At 44.1% G+C, this 15,366-nt stretch overlaps 1 protein-coding gene across 9 annotated transcripts in view; it reads left to right on the top strand.

The window, feature by feature from the left end:
• The window catches only part of irx4b (iroquois homeobox 4b), a 134,216-nt gene that overhangs the window by 26,368 nt on the left and 92,482 nt on the right, over window positions 1-15,366 (top strand). For 7 of the 9 annotated variants that reach the window (XR_010331954.1, XM_064347798.1, XM_064347797.1 and 4 more), the window contains one exon: window positions 4,732-4,801. The gene's annotated coding sequence lies outside the window, so the exon portion shown is untranslated. Of the gene's footprint in view, window positions 1-4,731; window positions 4,802-6,542; window positions 7,047-15,366 lie in introns of those variants that run through there. The other 2 variants (XR_010331953.1, XR_010331952.1) reach the window with 2 other exon arrangements.

The following is a 15,366-nucleotide window of genomic DNA, read 5'->3' on the forward strand; positions in this document are numbered from 1 at the left end:
TATGGACCCCAAAAGACTTTTACCTTTTTATTTGGAGGAATTATCATTATATATTTTTTTTAGAATGTTGTTGAAATCATTGTAGATGTTAGGTCTGGATCATGAGATCATAGGTTATATAAGCTAGATTTATCATGGAAACATTGAATTAAATGCAGTGGATAAAATGAAGTGAATGAATTTATTAAATTAATGGGAATTAAATGTACAGTATTTTTGTCAATGAGCCAAGTCCGTAAACAAGAACTGCAGTTTGTTCCATTCAGCTGTAATATTCTAGATTTTTCTATTGAAAAAAATGAAACATTAACCACAAAAACACTGCATTCTTTCACTAGCACATGGGGAGGTGGATGGATAGTTACAGTAAATAGACAGACATACCGCTGGAGACATGGAGGGTGAGATAGACGGGTGGACAGACAGATACACATGGGAAGTCTTCTCAGATCTCACAATCAAGGTGAAGTGTCTGGCATGGGGCATAAAGTGAATTATTTGTGGAAACAGATGACAACCAAATGTCTAGACTGAATTTCAAAATTTTCAGTGATCACTCGAGAGGGAGATTCAAGGGCACGATGAATGCAGTTCTTTGGCAGTACTCGTCCTTAAAATACCATATGACGCATTGTGTCTCAAACCAAATAAAAAAGTTACCTCAACTTACATGGACGTGACTCAGACAGTTTGTCAGTTTGTCCTCAGGTTAGGAGACTGAGGTGGCTGGCTTTCAAATAGCGAGCAGAGCAGTGTACAAGTGGCAACCGCCGAGAGGATGACAGCTTTGCGCAAGAGCCCCAGAAATTGGTACCCTGCTGTATACGGGGCTTTGTGATACTGCTGCCCTTTTTTCATGTGGAACATTATTCATGCCACAACGTGGGACCGCAGAACTCAAGCTGCCTGTTTGCTCCGAGGCTTGAAGCAGCGTCGTTTGAAAGCAGCCGGGGACCACGCGAGGCCAGGGATCATGCCTAATATGGCACCCTGAGGCCTAATCTTCTTAGCGGACCGGTAAAGTGAGTATCCTTTACAGAATCAACCTTCATCCAGCTGCTTTCAGAGCAAGTGCTGCTCTGATTGCCAGCGATGAGACAATAGCCCATTCCTGGTCTTAATCAGGTATTAGCCGCTAAAGTTGTAACAGAGCAGCTAATCTCCATATTTACTCCATCTGTGCTTGCAGACACGGCTGTGTGCGTCTGTTAGATCAAAGATGGCCAGTAAATATCAGATTTGGGGGAGACCTTTCCCTTTCAAGTTCTTCTTGTGAAGCCAAAGACCGTCGCGTGGTATGTTTGGCAGATTTTTTAAGGAGCTGCAGGAACTGCAGTACATAAATAAAATATTCACACTCAAATGCAGTAAGAAACAATGACAGTAGAGTAAGAGGAACAGTCTGTATTATCTTTACTTTAATGCTTTTCTCCTGGCTTCACATATAATGTTACATAGATAAGATAATTTTCTTAGTGAGTCGCAGAGTAGTGTTTTTGTATATTTTAATATTTGGACTTTAAAAATGGAGAGCCGACAATTCGTCCGTTTAATTTTCCGGTGTAAAGCAGAGCGGGTAAATGATTGAGAAGGGATCAGAGCCCAGAGGGTGTCATGGCAGTGGATCAAACCCCTGCCTGTGTGGAGGGGGGGGACTTGTGTAGCACCTAAGAGTCAGCCACCTTACGGACTGTGCCACGCATCGTGTCTACTTGGGCTTATATTTATAACTTTTTTATGCTTTTTCCTTTTTCTCTGCAATACTCTGTTTGACACCTGCATCTGCACAACAGGTGCACCACAGCTGAAGACGCGTATTTTTCTGAAGTGCTTGCCTGGAAGCCGGTGACTATTAGTGACTATTTAACGCCGTACACGCACAGTGCTGCAGGGGAGAGTTAGCACCAGTAAGAGGAGAGGTGCACCTCTCACTGATGACAGATGACAGATGGCAGCCTTTGGACAGCAGGCATTTGTTGGCAGAAAATAACATAGCGGTAATGTGAGGAACCAACTTAAGCTGACAAAAGACTGTTTGTGTCCGATCCTGTGGACTCTCGGTCATGCTCAGTTGATGACACAGCCGAGGCCTTTCCTTGTGTTGAGTGCCTTTACTAAAATGTTTTTTTTCTTCTTGATTTGACACTGTACTCCAATTTTAGATTTGTATTCAAACAATTCACATTTTATACATTGTCCCCCATTTCAGAGCACCATAATGTTTGAGACAACTGGCTTCACGTGTATTTCTAATTTCAATTGCTTCCTTTAACTACAACATGAGGACCAGAGTTGTGGCCATGAAAGCCATTGTGAGGCTGAGAAATAAGGAAAAAACAACCAGAGACAAGGGAAAACCTTAGGCTCACCAAAATGAACTGTTTAGAACATCATTAAGGAGAAAGAGAGCACGGGTGAGCTCAAGTTAATCGCAGAGTGCCTAGTTGGCCAAGGAAGACCTCTACAGTTGATGACAAAAGAATTCTCACCTTAATGAAGAAAAACCCTCAAGCATCTGTCTGACAGATCAGAAACACTCTTTAGGAAGCAGGCATGGATGTGCCAGTGACTGCTGTCCACAGAAGACTTCACCAGCAGAACTACAGATGCTTTACTGACAGATGCAAACCACAAGTTAGCCTCAAAACAGGATGGCTATAAAATAGTTTAATAAAAATATCTAGTTTTTGAAAAGGTCTTGTGGACAGATGAGACTAAGATTCCCTCGTATCAGAGAAATGGAAAGAACCAAGTATGGAGGCCAAAATGAACTGCCCAAGATCCAGAGTACCTCCCCTCATTTTTGAAACATTGTGGTGTGGGTGTTATGGTTTGGGCATGTGTGGCTGCCACAGGTACTGGCTCACTTTTCTTCATTGTGGATGTAACTGCTGATTGCCGCAGAATAAATTCTGAAGTGCACAGAAGTATCGTATCTGTTCAAGTTCAAGCAAATGCCCCCAAACTCATTGGATGGCACTTCATCCTACAGTGATCTCACAATGATTACAAAAATGTTGCTAAATCACGTTTTTCAAAGCGAAAAGATGGAAAATTCTTGACTGGCCAAGTCATTCACCTGATCTGAATCCAATTGAACATGCGTTTCATATGCTGCCTCCCTAACGAGCAGAAGTTGGAGATGGCTGCGGCACAGGCCTGGCCGAGCATCACCAGAGAAGATACTCAGCACCTGGTGGTGTTTATGAGTTACAGACTTCAAGCAGCCATTATGTGCAATGGATCGTCAAAATACTGAACATGACTACGTTCATTTACATAACAATGATATATCCTAAACAGTTGTATAAGAAGTGCTGTCATTTTTTCATGGTGAAACCAAAGTGTATAAAAATGACCTCAAACAAATGTTGAGAATGTGTACTTTAACCACATATGAGTTGTTTGATTACAAATCTTAAATTGTGGAGTACGGAGCCAAATCGCTTTCTTCATCTCAAACATTATGGAGCTCATGATATATCTATTGCAAATGATATGTGTTCTTTTTTTCTCAGCATGTTTATACTACGGAAATTCCCAATACCAGAAGCGAATTATTTTCCTGCCGCAGGTACCTGTGAATGAAAGTGTGCATTTGTGAAGTTAAGTTGTGTTAGGCTTTGTATTAAAATAGTTCCTCAATGTTTCTGCCGTGACAGAAAAGTTACAAAGTGCTAAAACGGAGAAACGGCCAATTTAAACACATGGAAAACAGGGTGACCGACAGCCATCCGCTGAAAAGTTCAATTGTTGTGCCCTGCTAAAGCAGCAGACATCTGCCCTTGGCAAACAATGACATGTGGGCCCAGTATGGGAACAGGGATCAGGGTGGCCCCGTCGGAAACCCTGGCCCAGATTTGCACTGGGAAGGGCCCAGAAAATATATATATTTTAGGGAGGTCCGTCATCATGGGACATTTTGACAGGTTGCTTGCTAATCGGGCTATTCAGGACATAAATATCCATTTGAATGTGGGCTTTAAATTGAGGGGGAACCATATGCTCCCGTCGCTCTCTGGAAAGCTTACAAAATCTCCTGTGTAAACCCCCAGGCCATCTTGGGACCTTTAAAGTAGCCTTTTTGGCTCTGGGGACCCCCTCATTAGTGTGGATTAACGAGAGGTACGATGAAAGGGGGAGAGACGGGGCAGGGAGGGGAAGGGGAGGCGGTAACTGCGTCAGGCTTGGAGTCCATTCGGTTCACACTTTTTAATTATGGCTCGCCAAAGGTGTCTGCACAGTTAGCTAAACTCGCCACTGCCTCTGCACTTGGAGCCAGCCTTGAACCTCACAGGCAGCCTGTCCCTTAGGGAGGAAGGGAGAGCTGGAGCAGGGGAGAGAGGGAGGGAGGGTGCGGGGGAGGAGAGAGTGAGAGAGAGAGAGAGAGAGAGAGGGAGTGAGAGAGAGAGATAATATTAATATTGCCCACTATTACTATGTTTCCCTGTGTGTTTCATGTTGTATGTTGTGCTACTGCAGATACTGCTGGCACGGTTTCATTGACTTTGGCTCACATGCAGTCACGTAAAAACACATTTCAGTCCATCTGAGTCAGTGTTCAACGTGCAGTGCTGTATAGCATTTTGTACAGTATCGAGGAGCAGTTCCTGATAGTTCCTCATGTGGATATTGCTTGTGAACCAGATGTCCTTTCTCAGAAGGTCAGGGAAGGGACTGGCACGGAGCTCATTGGTTGTTCTGTTTATTCCCGTTTGTTTCTGATTGCAGCTGCAGAGGAGGTGGCTGGGAAGAGATGCTGGTGTGCTGCTGCTGTTTCTTTCCCGCATCTGAGTCACTGGTAAGTTGAGGAGAACCACATTTCCTTCTCCGGCCCTACAAATAGATTTTGAAGGTCAGATGAAAAATATTGCAGGCTGGTAGCGATGACCTAAAACGGATTTGCGACTCCGTGATTCATTGCGCAAGAAGATGAAGTCGTTCAGAGACAATTCCTCCTTTCGGAGTACTTTTCTCCCTGTCCCGGCTTACAGACCTCAGACTACACCCCCGTTAGCATGTCACAAGTATGCGTCAGATTTCCTATTCAAGGGTCTGTTGAGCCTGAGTAGCGCTACAATGCGCTCTCGCATGCAAACTACACGATTCCACTGAGTCTGCTTACCTAACACCAAAGCTCTTAAATCATATTGGCTCAGTGCGGCTGGGCCGGAATTAGCGGAACAATGAGACACACTTTCGGCTGAGCGAGGGCAGGAGATCATTAAGATAGAAATGTTTGCCGTAGCTTTAACAAACGTTTGGCCAATGGCGCCGCGGAACCGTCGCAATTAGTACCGTAAGCAGTGTTTTCTCTGCGCTCTCGACAAACACGCCGTCCAATTAAAACAGCACGTGGCTGTGATGCGTGTGCTCCTCCAGCCCGGGGCTCGGTTTACAGTTAAAACAGAGCTTTTTAATAAAGGGTGCATTGCAAACAGGGAAATTGAGGCAAGGGACCTTAATACCTGACCATTTATTTGATTTAACTAAGAAACTATTGTGTAAAATTTGCACAATACCCTTTTGAAAACTTTTGATAAATCAAAATAAGGAACCCAATGATACTGACACAATGACATTTCTTTACTTGTTTGTCTCTGCCTGTCCATTGGCCGGTACAGTGTGTATGTGTGTGCTTGAACACATATGTTTATGAAAAAATTCTGAAAAGTTTAAGTTTTATGATATACTTTAAGTTTCTTTACTTTACCATCATTTCCCATAATTTCTTTCTATCCTGGGTCAAGCCTGCATAAATGCAGGCATCTAGGACATGCCTTAGTTGACACTCTGCAGTTCATGCTAGGTACTGATGAAGTGCAATGACAGATTAGTTAATATTCCAAGCAAGCCAAGACAATAGCTTTAGCCATGACAGATTGCCTTGCAGTAACCTGCTTTATGTTAAATACTTCATATGGTCCCATGTGGACTACAGTGCCTCTTTTGGTAATGAATCTCTTTCTACTGTATTGTTTTCTGTGAAATCAGGTTGGTAGTCAAGGGTTTGGGTGACAAAGCCATCTGTCAAGTCCATTTGCTTTATAAAAGGCAATGAACTATGCCCCATGCAATGGAGGAAGTCTCTTATCAGAGGATTATAGTCCTCTTCCTCCATTTCAGAAAATAAATTATTTTCTTATTATGCCATAGCCTCAGTTCAACCGTCTCAATTTTCTACTGGCATTTCAGTACTGTGAAATTCAAATTCACCATTTATTTAAATGTAATTATGCAATAATATCCCCCCTACTTTGTCTTGGCTTGGGTTGCTGGTGAACAGCCTGCTCCATTCAGGAGAACCAATCTTCTGATCTTTGAATGTGTCAGCTCTTATTTGTAGTAATCCTGATTTATCATTCAGGCCCTGCCTGAAGTCACGTGCAATGAAGATACCTTCTTATCTGTCAGGCCATTAAAAATAAAATATGTGCTGAACCTCATGTATAGATATCTCTCTCTCTCACTCTCTCTCTCTCTCCCCATCTCTCTCTCTCTCTCTTGTACACACACACACACACACACACACACAAATGCAGAGTCCTAGAGTCCTTTCTGCCATGATTAGAAGGGACTGTATTCAGAGCGATGGCCCCCCAGTCCATACTTATCTCAGCATTGCCTGGTTTGGAAAGTGCTGCTGTAGCATTGCCCTACTGTGCTGGCCACTGCACTGTAATAAAATAATCAGAAGATGCTGCTGCTGCTGCTGCTGCTGCAGTTCAAATGCTGTGCTTTGTCAAAGAATAAGAGGGCGTTTTGACACAAGCATACTCGCGGTCAATAACGTTGCCCCGGGCACCTTTCAAAACCATGAGGGAACACTAAGTCAGCCCGAGCCAGGTCCCCTCTGTGCACCAGAAGAGAACAGAGCCATTTACCTATTGCCTATGGGCCTTTCTTGGCATTTTGTTGAGCGCTGGGCTCTATGAGGACTCATAGATACAATTTAATCAGCGATCTGTGTCCGCAGCCATGACCTCTGCCCCTCCGGAGATTTAAGATCCATCGTTATGCCTTGAAGTGAGGGGAGTTCTCACTCTTTTTTTGTAGAAGGGAGTCCTTTTAAAAACATGTGGAGGACCGGCTTAATCTGATTCATCTGGAGTGCTGGGAGGAGTGCCGCCGAAGAGAGAGAGAGAGCGGGGCTAGCGGCCTAGCGGTCGAGTTAGCACCGAGCCAAACAAACGCGGCCCGAGGAAATGAAAAGGGCACGCCTTCGGCTTCTCCCCGTCCGCGCGGAGCGCCTCCTTCGAGCGCCTGATTATTAATATCCGCCGGGCCCTCCGGGACGACCCGCGAGAGGCGGCCCGTCTGCGCACGCGAGGCGTCGCGTTGGGCCGCTCGCCGCGGCGGTATCGCGCTGAACTTTTTGAAGTGACAGTTGAAATAAACAGGCGTTAGACGCGTGGAGCCGCGCACCGGAGGGCCCCGCTCGGCGGTGGAGTAGGTTAAGTCACGCTCGCCTTGCGCTGCCACTCAGATTTGTGAACGCAGGTTCAGAGGACGCCGAGCACTCCTGTCTTCGGGAGACCGTTATCTGTCCCAGACGCTTAGCGGAGAGGGCGGGAAAGGTTAAAAGGATAGGGCTGCTCTTGTCACCATTTCGTTCGATGAGCAGATGGGGGGGGGGGGGGGGGAGGGGGGAGGGAACGGGCGGAGTGTTCCGGAATCTTAATCTACCCCCGCGCGCCCGAGGCCTCCGGCAACAGAGAAGGAAGAAGCGCGGGAGAACAGAAAGTCACCGTCCCTGTCCTTTGCCGCGCGGAGTTAATTATTTCGTAAGACCGCTCTCTGATGAAGCCGAACCTCGTGACGTCCGACATACTCTGAGCATGTTATGTGTCAGAAGAGGAGCCATTAATGCGGTGTTTCATGTGATGCACAAGTCTCAGGGTGGCTGGCTCATTATACAGATGGACAAGCTCCCGTGTCACAGTGGCGATTGTAGGTGTAGCTGCAGTGCTGTTGTTCTCTCAGAATAGAGATTGGGTGCTCTGGTGCGGAAAGAGGCAGTTACCGTGTAGAAAATGGTGCGCATTACAGTAAATTATTGACTTACCGGCGCGCGCACCTCAATTTAGCGATTAAAGTTGCAAAAAATGAAGCGTAATTGCCGGTTATTCCCCGCATTTTTGCAGCGGTGTGCCGCCTAGAATCACACCTTACAGATACTAAGATTAGGGACAAAAAAGGAGGCTCAGACTGCACAGACTCCAGTTCTCCCTTCCCCTCCCCCGCTCGCAGTGAATCTGATCTGGACCCACCTCCGATCGGACTGGAATGCGCCGATGACTCTTCCGATAGGGAGGGCAGAGATCGTTTCCTCTCAACAACACGGAGGTAAAGGAGAGTGTTAAAGGGGCAGCGCGGGGTCAGAATAACACAGTGGGGGCGTCTCGGCCTGCGGTGTGCTTAGCATATTGCCCGGTAATGGACAGCCCCGTTTAAAAAAAGCCTTACACAGCATCGACTGGAGAATTAGTCTTCACTCCTGCCCTTTCACAATGTTGCTATGGAGTTCAGGGGAAACCACAGGCATATTCAGGCCTACTGTTATTCATGCGGGCACCGCCATTGTCCTCCGCTGTGTAACAGGTAATCATTAGGGGCCATAAAGTAGCCACATCTGAGGCTGAAAAGAGGTCCCTCACACAGCGCTCACCCTCACGTGAACCGTAACTCCGAGGGGGAAGAGGACTCCGGTCCTGCGGTTCCCACCTAGCCCCTGGCGAGGAGGTGCGGACGACACAAAAGAATGGAGGAGAGGAGGAAGAAAGAGACGCACACAAAAAAAAAAAAAAACAACAACCGCGCTGAAAAGTAGCTAACGACCTCTCGCATACTGCGGCCGCTGCCTTTGTGGCGGGGTGAAAAGGGGGGCGGGTCCCGAGTGATGTAGGATGAGAAAGCGACGGCGGGAGAGAAAGGAGCGCGGTCAGCGGCCGCTCGTAAATTCCACAAAACATTAACTTCACCGTCAGGCAATTACAGTCTGTAATTGGCCAGACAAAAGACCCACTTTGTAATTGGCCAGATCCTCAACGCTGTTTTCTTTTTTTTGTGTGTGTGTGTGATGCAAAAAGTTTGGCCCTTTTATATTGGTAACATGAAAAGGTCCCGACTGACTTTTAACAATGCGTGTGTGGGGTGTTGTGTGGGGGGTGTGGGGGTGGAGGTGGGGGCACCCTTTACAGCGGTGTCCCTTAACTAGGGTTTGGACTGTAATAATTCACATTGGCTTTGTGTGGCCTGCATGCTCGGGGCCGAGCGTAGGGGAAGTGACGCCTGTTAGTTCGACGGCCGCGGTGTTTGTCCCTAAACGTTGCGCCAGTCAATCAAACAAAATGTTCTGTCGGGACAATTAAAAGACATGAGCTGGCCGGAGTAATGGACAGCAAGGCAGGCAAGCAGATGGGTGCATAATTTGGCCATAAAATGTTGCTTTCTGAACCATTGTATCCTCTTCTGTTGTGGTATAAAACAGGTTGGACTTTTACAGCCATTATATGGATGCTACCTATTAAGCAACAAATAAAGTACCCTATTCAGAAGTTTGGAGCGCCGAGCTTATCTCATTCTTTTCTCTCCTCTCTCTCTTCTCTCCATCGAGCTCGCGCTCACACACACGCACACACGCACACAGCCCGCACACACGCACACACACGTGCGCGCATACGTGAAGTTTCCCACACACCGCGCTGTCACATAACGAGAGGAGATAATTAGATCTGGGTGGGAGAGGAGCACGGAGGGCCGCGGTTACTCAACAGTTCCGCGCCGAAGCTGTGACAGAAGAAGTGGCGCTAAGGGCTCCCAGAAATGACTTTGTTAAGCAGCCTTAGTGGGTCACATCCGCACTTCACAGAGCTTCTCGGGGATGATATCCCTGTTCCTTTGTCCCCGATGCATATGTATTATGGGGATGAATGGGTCAGAACTAGCAGAGCTGGGTCTCCGGTCCATTAAGAACTCTGTCTAATGCGGCGAAGCCCACGTTTGACTGCGCAAGCTTCATATTTTTATGGAAATTCTGAGACCCGCGAAAAGTGATCATTAAACCGCACATCTTGGGCTAAAAATAATGATATATTAAGACACACTGCTACAGAGATGCGCAACGAACATTCTGAACTTGGAAACCTACGGTTGTATTTGTGCACAACTGATACAAAATCAGAATGTACATGCTACATCGATTGTAGCTATCGCTGGATAATATAGAGGAACACAGACAAAACCACACAGAAAGCGAGGAGAGTTGATATATATATAACAGGTTTAAAAATGCAGGATTCAGACTACTGAATGATATCTGCATAGCTGGATTCACGGAAACTGAGCTAAATACATTTCCTTTTATTTAAATGCACTAGCCTAAAGTATCAGTTAAAACCATGCCCCTGGTAAGTGGGAAAGTTTCACACTTTACGTACACAAATCTACTTTAATTACAGGTGGAAAAAAAATCCATCTGTCAGCATGACTTTGTGACCTCTGATATCTACACTTGACCCCATGGTGCCTGCACCAATCACCCATCTCAATCTGAATATTATTTTCATTTACTGCTAGCCATAACTAGATGCACGCTACATCTGGAATAGACAATGTATCTAATGTTTGTATAAAATACCATCATCGGTTAGAGTAAAATCTCTGCTAAGGCTGTGGATAAGGCGAGCAGGAAACATTTTGGCATGTTTTGAGTTAAATGCAAATGTGGTCTTCTAAGAACTCAAACAGGAGAGGGCAGACGTTTCTACGAGGCAGTCCACCGCACACCGCCAGAAAGGCCCGAACAATTCTACATCATCTTTCCTGGCAGGAGAACGAGGGGGAGAGCTTAGATAGCAGGTATTTAATACTTTAAATGAGAGGGGTTTTGTTACAATAGTTACTCCTGGAATCCTGTCTGCAAAATAACGCGCAGGAAAGGTGCTATGTGTAAGTCATGCATTTAAACATTTTTGAACACTGATGTGACCTCCATATGAAATCTGTCATAGGTTAAGTAACACTGTCATGCACTAATAGGAGGAGAACAGCTTTGATGTTGAAAATGCATGATATCATATAACATTTGCAATATGATAAAAATTACTGGAAAGCATATGATAAAATTGTATTTAAGCATATTCTTCTCAAAAGAAAAGTATCACGGGTTGCCTTAAACCTAAGACTTCATTTGAAAATTTAAATTTTTTTAAATAAATGATGACCAGAATTATCACAAAAGATTAAAAAACATATGTGCAAATGATAGTCAGTTTTTAAGCCGACAAAACATTTTAATTTGGAGGAAACGTCAAACCCGCCCCCCTGCCGATGAGCAGTTTATTATTCAATAACTTGTTTCAATAATAATAATAAGAAGGAGAAGAAGAGGAGACAAACCATGCAAAGTTGTGGAAAATGTAATGAATCCTCTTATGAAATCACGACCTGTCTAGTTATCTGGGACTGTCAGCTGGGTCTGTCAGTTAATTTATCGGAAGGCACTCATAAATGCGCGGAGATATGTAGCTTCACTTTTACAATTCCCAGTTAGAGATTTTTGCTGAAATGTTCATCCTGCTCACGTGAAGTTGGACCTGCTATTTGTGTTGGGTTTAGCTCTGGATGTGCATTTATTTGTGAATATATGTGTGTTTTATATGTAAGCACTACAGTATACGCTATGTGCACTGTATTAAACTGAATATGGACATCATGGGGTTAAAGTAAACAAATGCAAATGCACCTTAAGTCAGGTGTGACCTTGCGGTCTGCTCTAGGTCTCTCAAAGCTTTGCGGGTCGAGCATCCGTAATGCTTTATGTATGCTTTATGTGGCACTCTTGAATATACGCTGGCAAATAATTGAGCTGCATAAATAATTCATAGTTTATTAAAGCAGGTAAAATTGCTTCCCGGGCTCGATATGATATACGCTATCCTAGTAAAAATAAATAAATAAAGACAAATATTCTTGCCCCTTCTCCGTGACTTCAAAACAAAAAAGAAATAAAATAAAGTTCACAGTTGGTTTTAGATGCTACTTTGGGATTTAAATTTGGTAATGCTTCTTGTGGGACCACAGTCCGAGGGGTGAAGGGAATATACACCAAAAGGGCGTTGGGACCCTGTCCACCCCCCCACCCCCCTCCACTGGCGCCATAACCAACTGCCACTCCGGAAAGGCAACATTCTCTTTTTTTGCTGAACATGTGGACTCGCGACCTGGAGACAGCGTTGTCATCACTCCGACGTCCTTATGTATCGGAGCGGTCTAATGTTTCCTCACTCACATCCTCTGGGCCGTTCATAGCATAGCTCAACAAACACAGGGTGTCCTACAGCCACACTGTGCCGAAGGCTGACCTGAGCATTTGTCAGTGTATACTGCCTGAGCATTTGAAACTATATTCAGTTTTTTTTTCTTTTTTTGAAGGGAGTTGGGGGGCGGAGTTATTGTGATTGATAAAATAACTGCCCATTCAGTGTTTAGTCCAGTGTAATAATGATTTTGGCAGGGGTCACCTGCACCGGCTGTACATCATCACCAACTGATTAGACCCCGAGTCACTTAGCCAAAGACAAACATTCCAGACAAGCCTAGCATTGAGCCGGGGAAACAGAGGGGAATCTATCCGCCGGCAGCTCGGGCAGAGGCAAAGAAAAGCACTATTATAGAGCAATGCCCATACAGTACGGAGGCTAAGCATGTTATTTTGCTCCTGACTCCGATTACAGACAAACATGCCCCGGTATAATAGGGTGGTGAAAAGGGCCTTTCATCTGAACACTATATGCAATATTCTGCATGGATAGTTGAGGACCAAACAATCCCATTCAAGCATCCAGATTGTGCGAATGACCAGTTTTGTGACTGTTATGACTGTTAATTAAAGGTCAGAGGAGCGCCATAATAATATCAGCAACAAAGCCGCAGTAACTTTAAACCGCGCTGTATTGTGGTGAAAAGCGAAGATAGCGCTTCCTTGTAATTTCTTAAGACTTTTCGTACTATGATAGCACAATGGTGCGAGTGCCAAGCAATTTCTGATTAGCACGGCGACCAAAGACCACAAGGGACAGAGGAACAACGTGTCCTTCAGTTCGCTGGGCGTGGCCTTCAGTGTAATTAAGTGTAACATTGCGCGCACGTATAAAGCATTCACATATAAAGTATTTCTTGGACTCACATTAATCAACTTTGACTCAAAATGAAATGCCGTGTTTATTATCAGGAAAAAAATAACTGCCCAAATTGTTTTTGCAAAGTTTTGTTAAAATTAAGGGCAAATGTTAAATAGCTGGCCATATGTATGGTGATGTTTATTTGTGTCATTTAGGTTATTCACACTATTTAAATGCATATTTTTATGGTTTAAAAAAATAGAAAAAGTAATGCACAGCCTTGAAAAACAGTTTTTACATTTAATAAGTGTGTGTATGTGATTAGAGATTAAAAATGATTTAGAGTGTACAGAATGGAATGTGCAACTGCTATATTAAAAACTGCACACACAGCTTGCAGTGATTGAACTCAGGATTGCTGGGATGGGTTCAATAATGAAATGTGCATCTACTGTCTTTTAAAATGCTATAAACATAAATGTTTTAAACATCAATTTATAGACGCACTGATTTATTCATGTGCTTTTTTCCTAGACAGCGGTATTGGTGACCAAAATTATGCTGTGGTCTGATGCTGATGGGATGAGCCATCTGTGGAACTCTGTTCACTCAGCCCCACAATGTGTGTGTGTGTGTGTGTGTGTGTGTGTGTGTGTGTGTGTGTGTGTACAGTATGTGTGCGCGCATTCACACATGTGTGTGTGTGTGTACAGCATGCGTGTGCGCATTCGCACATATGTGTGTGTATGTACAGTATGCGGTGGGGGCCTTCACACACGTGTGTGTGTGTGTGTGTACAATATGTGTGTGTGTGTGCATGCAAGTTCGCACGTGTGTGTGTGTGTCTGAGTGCATGCGTGAGTATGCATGCATATGCATGCAAATGCATTTTTTCCATGGCTTGCTATTAGCATAGTTGTCTCAGGCTTCTTACTCCCTGGAAAAAAAAAAGAAGATACATTTTTGAAACGCTGCCATCCGTTCTATGTGCAGATCAACTAATGCACCTTGTCCATATTCTTCCCTCTGCTGAGAGAAAAAAGGGAAAATAATTAGGGACTCTTATGATTAAGTATTCAGCAGTTGTATTAAATCGCTTGACCAGGCTTCATGGCTGGGCACTTTCATCAGAGCTTTTTTTTGCTAAAAAAGCATCTCCGTAGTAAATGCATTGCCCTTAGCTTTGCACTTGTTTTACCAGCTTAAAGATCACTCTGCTACATTTCTACAGTGCCTCTCACATATTCTACAGTACAGGAAACTAATTATACCATCAGGGGTAGAGACATAGTGTTCTCTGCCCCGTTGAATTTAATTGCTGTTTTCTATATATGCGTAGAATGTGAGCGTGTTCTGCAGTGTTAAAATGCCATGGCATTAGCCCTCTAGGAGGAAAGCACAAAGGGTTTCATATTAATTGCGTGTGCAATTTCCAGAGTTTACTGAAGTGCTCTGTTGGATAGTGTCCACATACTAACAGGCTGACACAATGCAGCACACTGGTGGTTTTATTTAATAACAGGCATTGAGTGCTTTGCAGTATTACTATAATCAAGTGTACTGTGATGGTATAAACACTGAAATAAGACACCAACTTTTTGACAAAAGCCTTGTCTCCTGTATGATACATTTGTCTTTTTACATGTTTTTTGCACTTCTGATGCACACATTTATTTCTGTAACTGTGCTGTTGACAATACAGTGCATCCGATGCCTTATTAATTTTTTCTCCCGATTTGGAATGACCTCATAGAGAGTTGATGCAGACAGCTGGCACCCACCCAGAGCTGAAAGTGTCAGTTGAGCTCAGCACACATTGCCCTCAGTGGGCAACATGCACATCTCTGTGAGCACCGGCTTGCTCAAGAATTGATTGGGGAACTTTGATATTATTTCAAACTTAAACCAAATTAACTGCTAAATGTGATAAATGTGTGGTATTTTTTGACAATAATGCCAGCAAAATAAATGAACAATTCATTTATTTTGAGGCTCTATTAAGTTAAATAACTAAAGAAATCATTTTAACATAGTCAACTAGAGGACATATGTGTTCATAGAAAATGAGAGAACTGATTATCCTACCATTTTTAATTGCATTCCTGAAAAGAAAACAACAAAAAAACTGCAGAAATATAGAATATTTGTCAAACCAGATGATTGTAGTCTTTAGCCTGTTGTGAAATGTCCTCGGCATAGTTCACTGCTGTGGATGTTGTGGTCACTTTAGAAAAAAAATAAG

The sequence above is a fragment of the Anguilla rostrata genome, chromosome 8 (assembly GCF_018555375.3).
Source record: "Anguilla rostrata isolate EN2019 chromosome 8, ASM1855537v3, whole genome shotgun sequence".
NCBI lineage: Eukaryota > Metazoa > Chordata > Actinopteri > Anguilliformes > Anguillidae > Anguilla > Anguilla rostrata.